Genomic DNA, 7255 nt, shown 5'->3' with positions numbered 1-7255 from the left:
CAACCACCATGACCCTGGCTTGGAACAAGAATAGGAGGATTTCTTCCACACCTTTCACTGAGATATAGAGATGTTTGTAAAATGTCCTTCTGAGGAATGTTGGAGAGTATCAAACAAAACGAAAAGTGCTTGGTTGTGGCAGAGCCTCTCCTCTTCCCAGAGGGGAGGTGGTGTGAGCGGGAACCGTTCCCCCGTCAGCAGGGGGCGTGTTTGGCCCCCTGCATCATCTCCCCAGCTGCTGCCCCTCCCTGCAGTGGGCCAGCCAATAGGGTTGGCCTGGGGGCGGGGTTTAGCCACATTTAAGTGGCCGCGGTAGCCTCCGCGCCTCATTCTGCTTCCTGGAAGATGTCGGATCACCCGCCCGCCCACCCTTTAGGCTAGGTTTGTGCTCTTGACCTTGCTATGGACCTTGGTTGGTCACCCTAGTTGCCCAGGGGGCCTGGTAGGAGTTTTTGTCCATTTGACTAAATTGGCACCAGCCTCTTGGGGGGCGGGGTGTGGCCATCACCTATCCCACCCCATTTTGGGTATTCCAGCGGTCATGGATCCTGTCCGATGCCCTGCTGGTGGCTAGGGCCATGGCACGACCCCCAGTGACATCAGGGGAAGATTCCAGTAGTATTTGCATCAACAAGCTCCTCCCACTGGTTGTTAACCTTCAAATGACTGTGGGGTCGGATATAGGTTGTTTGATCCAATGCCTAAGCCAATACCGCTCACATGCTGTAACCAATAAAAGATGTGGCCTTTTTCAGCCCATTAACCTAAAATAGTTGTTTCTGTGTCCATTATTTCTCCACTACACGGGTTAGGGTCCTCGACTCACAAGCACATTTATAGATCCATGTATATAGTATTAGCATCTAGAGGAACCTAGAACTCTATAGCCAGGGCCAACAGTAGAGGCAGATTTAGGGGAGTGTGACTGGTTTGGTCACACTGGGTGCGGAACTTTGGGGTTGCCATAAGCGATGCTGCAACTGTGATTTAGAATAGGTTTCAAATTTTACTAGAGTGAAAACTTATTACTGGGGCCTCTGAGTTAGCACTGCTGTCAGAAGACAGAAGACAGGAGTGCCTGGCGTGCTCTGGTCCATGGGGTCACGAAGAGTCGGACACGACTAAACGACTAAACAACAACAACAACTGAGTTAGCACATTACTGCACATAAAAAGCAGTTTGAGACTGCTTGGGAAACATCCTGGAGAAGAGGAGCCTTAGGCTGGGATCTTCCACCTTGCAACTGGGCAAGACCTACCAGGAAGAGCTGCTGACACCATTAGGCTGAGTTGTATGCTTGTTTTCTTGAATAAACTTCGCTGACAACGGAGATCTGCTTCCTTTATTGCAGGACTCCAGTCCTGACACCATGCACATGAAACCACTTGCTTGGGAAAATAAGAAAATAGGAATCTATCCAAATGTTTCACTTTATCTCTTTGCAGAGATTCCATTATGGAAGAACTATTTCTCTTTCTTGAAAGGAGTATCTATGGAGGCTACTGTAGTGCCCTAGAGATTGCCCACCTGTATATAGAAGCATTTGAAATTAAAAGACTCTCATAAAACAGGCTATATAGAGAGTTTCTTCCTAACAGATGGTGTGTGTGTGTGTGTGTGTGTGTGTATAGGGTCTTGGTTCATTTAAGTGACTTTCCAATTATTGGGTGATTAAATACATTTGAATAAATAACACACAACACCTTTGTCTTTTGGGGACTTGGCTTCACTGCCTCCAAACAAGGAAGCCTCTTTCTTCACAGATTTATACCACCCAAGAGGACAAGATCTCTGAATTTTAACTTGCTTTGTTCTGTTGTGTGCTACTGTGTGTTCAGCTTCATTATGTGGACCAAGTTCAGTGAATAAGATGCCAAAATAAAGCAGGAAGTACAGAAATGTCACTACAACTGAAGTGGCTTTTCTCAATAGTTGAATAAGTAGGTCATTAAATGGCATGGTACAACAACATGAAATCTAAATGAAATGCATTGCTTGAAGTATAGAATAGACTTTGATACGACCACTGCAGCAATGTGGTCCATGAATCACCTCGGTAAAAATGAGAACACTTCCAATATTAGCATTTACTCTCTTCTTCCCATTGGTACTTGCTTCTACATGAAAATTGATTTTTACAGGTTTTTAAACGTGTCACAGATTATCCATTGGTCATCTACCTTGGCATTGTCTGAACCGGGGCAGCTGATGTAATATTCTCCACATGTTGGGCTACAACTCCCATCATCCATGACCATTGGCCATTATGGGTCAGAGTGCTAGGAGGTTTGAAACCAACTTTTAGAGTCACCATGTCTATCATCTGGTCTATACTGAGGCAGTGACTTCCCAGGGTTTCAGACGGGAGGGTTTTTTTGTAGCAATACCTAGAACTTCCTTTACTTTGAACTATGGCTCATTCCCACAACAAAGTGGAATGATATCAAATACGCATAAAATCCTATTACATTCTGATTCTTTGTTCCCATGGGGAAGGTTCTCCCTGTGTACTGGGAGGAGGGAATAAAGGAGGGAGGGAGGAGTAGCGGGCGGTCCCTTCACAAGGAAGAAGGAGGGCAAGAGAACCCTAGCTGAGCAAAATCATGGGCTCTAGAATGACACTAAGCAGAGGCGGAATCGGGCAGCGTGACCACTGGACCTTCCAAGGCAGGAAAGAGCTTTTGTAATTTCCAGTCTGGGTGGGGAATGAGACCGTTTTACTGCCAGGACGATGCTGTAGCCCACAGTTCCGACAGCTCACCATGCAGAGCTAGGTTCCAACCAGCCCCAGCAGTTTCTGGTAGGAAGATAGCTGGCAGTTTATTGGTATTGAATGGATTATGGAGAAGCCCACAGAGCTTGCAAAAGCTAACAACTTGTGCCTGCACTCAGATAAGGAGAGGGTGGTGTGGTGTCTGTGTGTGTGTGTGTAGATGCAAAAGGAGCAATTGGGAACAGATGGAAGAAGTGGAGGGGGGAGGGTTGTGAGTTAGTAGATGGTTAGAGGGCCTTTGTGGGTACAAGGTTTCTTCTGCCTGTATGAGGGTACTACTGTTTGCTTCCACTTACGTTATACTTTGAGGACACCACCATGCTGGCAGTGTGCCTGTCAGAAATGCAGTTCTCCAAGTGGTTTAACTGGCTTGCCTCTTTTTCCAGGACATGGCCTCTTCTTCAGGTAGAAAAATTGAGACAAATCACATTTATTGGCTTTGAATGGCTGTCATAGCATCCTCTTTCTCTCTCTCTTCAAAATACAGCAACCCACAGTCCATCTTCCTTCACAGAATTGGGGTGTGTGTGTGTGTGTCTACCAACAACTCTCAGCACCTTCGACAAACAACAGCTCCCAGAATTCTTTGGAGAAAGACATCACTGTTTAAATTGTTGTTGTAGTGCTTTAAATGCACGGTGTGAATGTGGTCTAGCATACAAATCCACCCTGTATATCCCTATAAGTTATGATTTTTTTTGTCTCATACTGAGTGAGACCAGCTGAGCAGCAATGCCTCCCTTGTGGCTGAAACTGAAAAAGCCTGCTGCCTAGGAGTGCTGCTGTGGTTTGAAAAGGAGTGCATGTTTTGTGCAGGGCTAAGGGAAGCCAGCGCCACTTCCCTTGTACTCAGAACTATGGAAGAAGCTGCTGCCTAGGTTTGATCTGCTGCCCTGGGCGAAGAAGAAGTCCCTTCCCAGAGCCCAGCAGCCATTATACTTGATTTATTATACGTTCGTATTGAACTACACTCCTCAACTTGGCCTTAGCCAGGAGCATATTTTAGGAATGTGCTCTGTGGCAAAGGGAAGTCAATATCCTGCTGTTTTGAGCTTCTGCATTTGGCACACTTGAACTTGGAAGCCTTTGCTCCTGGCTGATCATGCAAGCAGGTTGAATGCATGACATTTCGGTGCCCGGGACTGATGGCAAATAATAATAATAATAATAATAATAATAATAATAATAATAATAATAATAATAATAAAATAAATAAATAAATGAAATATTGTGCAGAAGAAGAAATCAAAATACCACCATCAAAGTATCTTAGTCCTATGACTGCCATCTGATTAAATGAATTTTAGTTTTTTTCTGACGAATGATCAAATTGATCGCATATTTGTGTGCGAGTAAATAAACATTAGAAACGTGGGTGGCACTGTGGGTTAAACCACAGAGCCTAGGACTTCCTGATCAGAAGGTTGGCGGTTCGAATCCCCGCGACGGGGTGAGCTCCCGTTGCCCGGTCCCTCCTCCTGCCAACCTAGCAGTTCGAAAGCACGTCAAAGTACAAGTAGATAAATAGGTACCGCTCTGGTGTGAAGGTAAATGGCGTTTCCGTGCGCTGCTCTGGTTTGCCAGAAGCGGCTTAGTCATGCTGGCCACATGACCCGGAAGCTGTATGCCGGCTCCCTCGGCCAATAAAGTGAGATGAGCCAGAGTCAGCCACAACTGGACCTAATGGTCAGGGGTCCCTTTACCTAAATGAACATTTGAAAGAAAACAGTGTTCTCTCTTTGTGTTATTTGTTTTTCTTCCTCCTTTTATGTTCTTAACCAGTGTTCTGTTTGTTTTCTTTCTCTATTTTCTCTTTCTCTTGTTTTCTCTGTGTATGTTTACTACTTTGTATTGGAAACATTTATAAAAACTTGGGGTGGGTGGGAGAAGTCCTTAATCTTGGGCTGAGGAGGACACAAACAGGAAGGAGACAGTCGGAGGAGGGGGGGAAGTCACTGCATAAAAGGCAGGGTAGAAAGGGTCTCCCAGGGTGAGAGATTGGGAGAAGAAGTAAGCTCCCAGGTGGGTGAATGGGAGTGTCTACCTCTCTGTGAATAAATCACAGGATATTTTATATACCATCTTACAGAGCAACCCAAAACCCCTTTGCACTGGACGGGGTGGTGGTTGGGTAGTAGTAGTAGTAGTAATAATAATAATAATAATAATAATAATAATAATAATAATAATAATAATAATTTATTATTTATGTCCCCCCCATCTAACTGGGTTTCCCCAGCCACTCTGGGTGGCTCCCAACAGAATATTAAAAACACGATAAAACATCACACATTTAAAACTTCCCTAAACAGGGTTGCCTTCAGATGTCTTCTAAAAGTCAGGTAGTTGTTTATTTCTTTGACTTCTGATGGGAGGGCGTTCCACAGAGCAGGCGCCACTACCGAGAAGGCCCTCTGCCTGGTTCCCTGTAATCTCAGTTCTCGCAGTGAGGGAACCGCCAGAAGGCCCTCAGAGGTGGACCTCAGTGTCCGGGCTGAACGATGGGGGTGGAGACGCTCCTTCAGGTATACTGGGCAGAGGTGTCCCACTACTGAGCCCTGTTCCCTCCATTTGCAGAGGCAGCCAGTGGCAAGCCCTGTGGGTGCAGAATAAGAGCGACAGAGCCCAGCGTGGTGCCATATGGCTCAATGTGGGCCTCATAATTGTGCCAGCTCCTCACCTTCCACCCTGGACTACAGCTCTGTGGGTGTGTTGGTGGTGCTCTCTTAAGCCCCTCTGGGTGATGGCCAGTCTTAGGGTTGGACTCTGACATTCATTTCCACCTCAATGGGGAGGAATATCTTTTCTAAGTTGACACCCACCACCCATGATTTTCCAAACGGTTTGTTTTATTTTTAATTTTTTTAAAGTATTCTGAAATTTTGCTGCCTAATTCATCAGGCACATCTTTTTGATCTATCAAACATATTTTCGTCAATTAATAGAATGCATTAACTAACAGTGCACTGCATATCTACTCATAAGTAAATCTCATGGGATCCGATTAGACATGCTCTCAAGTAAGTGTGTACAGTCTAACTGCTGTCTGAATGTTGCAACTCTCTCTATCAATGGTATCTAACACCGAGTAAATTGGCAAAAATGTATAACTCTAAATCTAGTAAGTGTTGGAAATGTAAAGAGAAAGAAGGTTCTTTTTATCATATGCGGGGGGTCTTGTAGTAAGGTTAAAGCTTACTGGGAAATGATATATAATGAATGGAAAAGGATGTTTAAAATAACGTTTATTAAAAAAACAACCGGAAGTTTTTGGGAATTATAGCGACAGAACTATCTAAACTGTATAGAAACTCAGTCATATATGCTACTACAGTGACAAGAATGTTACTTGCCCCAAAATGGAAAAAAGTAGAAGTCCCAGCAAAGGAAGAATGGACACAAAAACTCATAGAATATGCAGAAATGGCAAAACTTACTGGAAAAATAAGAAATCAAGATAACAGTTTCTTTATATATAAAAGAATGGAAATGGTTTATTGAATATTTACAGATAAATTGTAGGATTGTTGTAACAACCTGCAGTTTCATAAGTCTATATATTTAAAGTAGATGAATAAATGAACAAATTAAGTTAATTTGGATATGCAGAAAATATTAAGAATAAATTTAAGTAGCCACAGGAAAAGGGGGAAGGAAGTCAAGATTTGAAATGTTAAAATAACTGTAAAATTTCTGAAATGTATAAACCTGAAAATCATAAATATTTTTTTCAAAAATAATAAAACCATTGCAACTCTATTTAGCTATAGCAGTAGTGGGAGACTGCCAACTGCAGCGCTTTGAACATGGGGGTGCTCAAACATGCATCTGATTACCTGTATGTTGTCTATAGTTTGTGAATACAGGAAGCCTGCAACTTAGGCACATTTCAGTTGTGTGCATTGATCTTTAAAGTGCTTGGCTTCTAAATAAATAAATAAATAAATAAATAAATAAATAAATGGGCAGGTGTCCAGGAAATAAAGACTTTGGTAAACCCACCTGCAATTGCACCCAGTGTGTTTAGACTATACAGTACAGTGGTACCTCGCAAGACGAATGCCTCGGAAGACGAAAAACTCGCAAGACGAAAGAGTTTTTCGTTTTCTGAGTTGCTTCGCAAGACGGATTTCCCTATGGGCTTGCTTCACAAGACGAAATGTCTTGAGCCTTTTTTAAAAAACTGCCAATGCATTCCTACGGGAAACCGTCAATACGCAGTGGTGCTTTGCAAGACGAAAAAACTCGTAGAACGAAAAAACTTGCAGAACGAATTAATTTCGTCTTGCGAGGCACCACTGTATGTGATTTTGCCTTCAGGTGTGATTTCTGGAAAGCAACCCCTGTGTACATTGCGGGCTTACTGTTGAGAAATCTCATCCAAGAATTTAAAATGTGTCAAATTCATGCTACTATAACCAGATAACAACTAAAAACACAAATCAAGTTGTCAGTGCCTTTTTTTCCTGGGGGGACGCAGG

The sequence above is a fragment of the Podarcis tiliguerta genome, assembly GCF_965153285.1.
Source record: "Podarcis tiliguerta genome assembly, chromosome: 10".
NCBI lineage: Eukaryota > Metazoa > Chordata > Lepidosauria > Squamata > Lacertidae > Podarcis > Podarcis tiliguerta.
Note: the sequence above shows the minus strand (reverse complement) of the source record.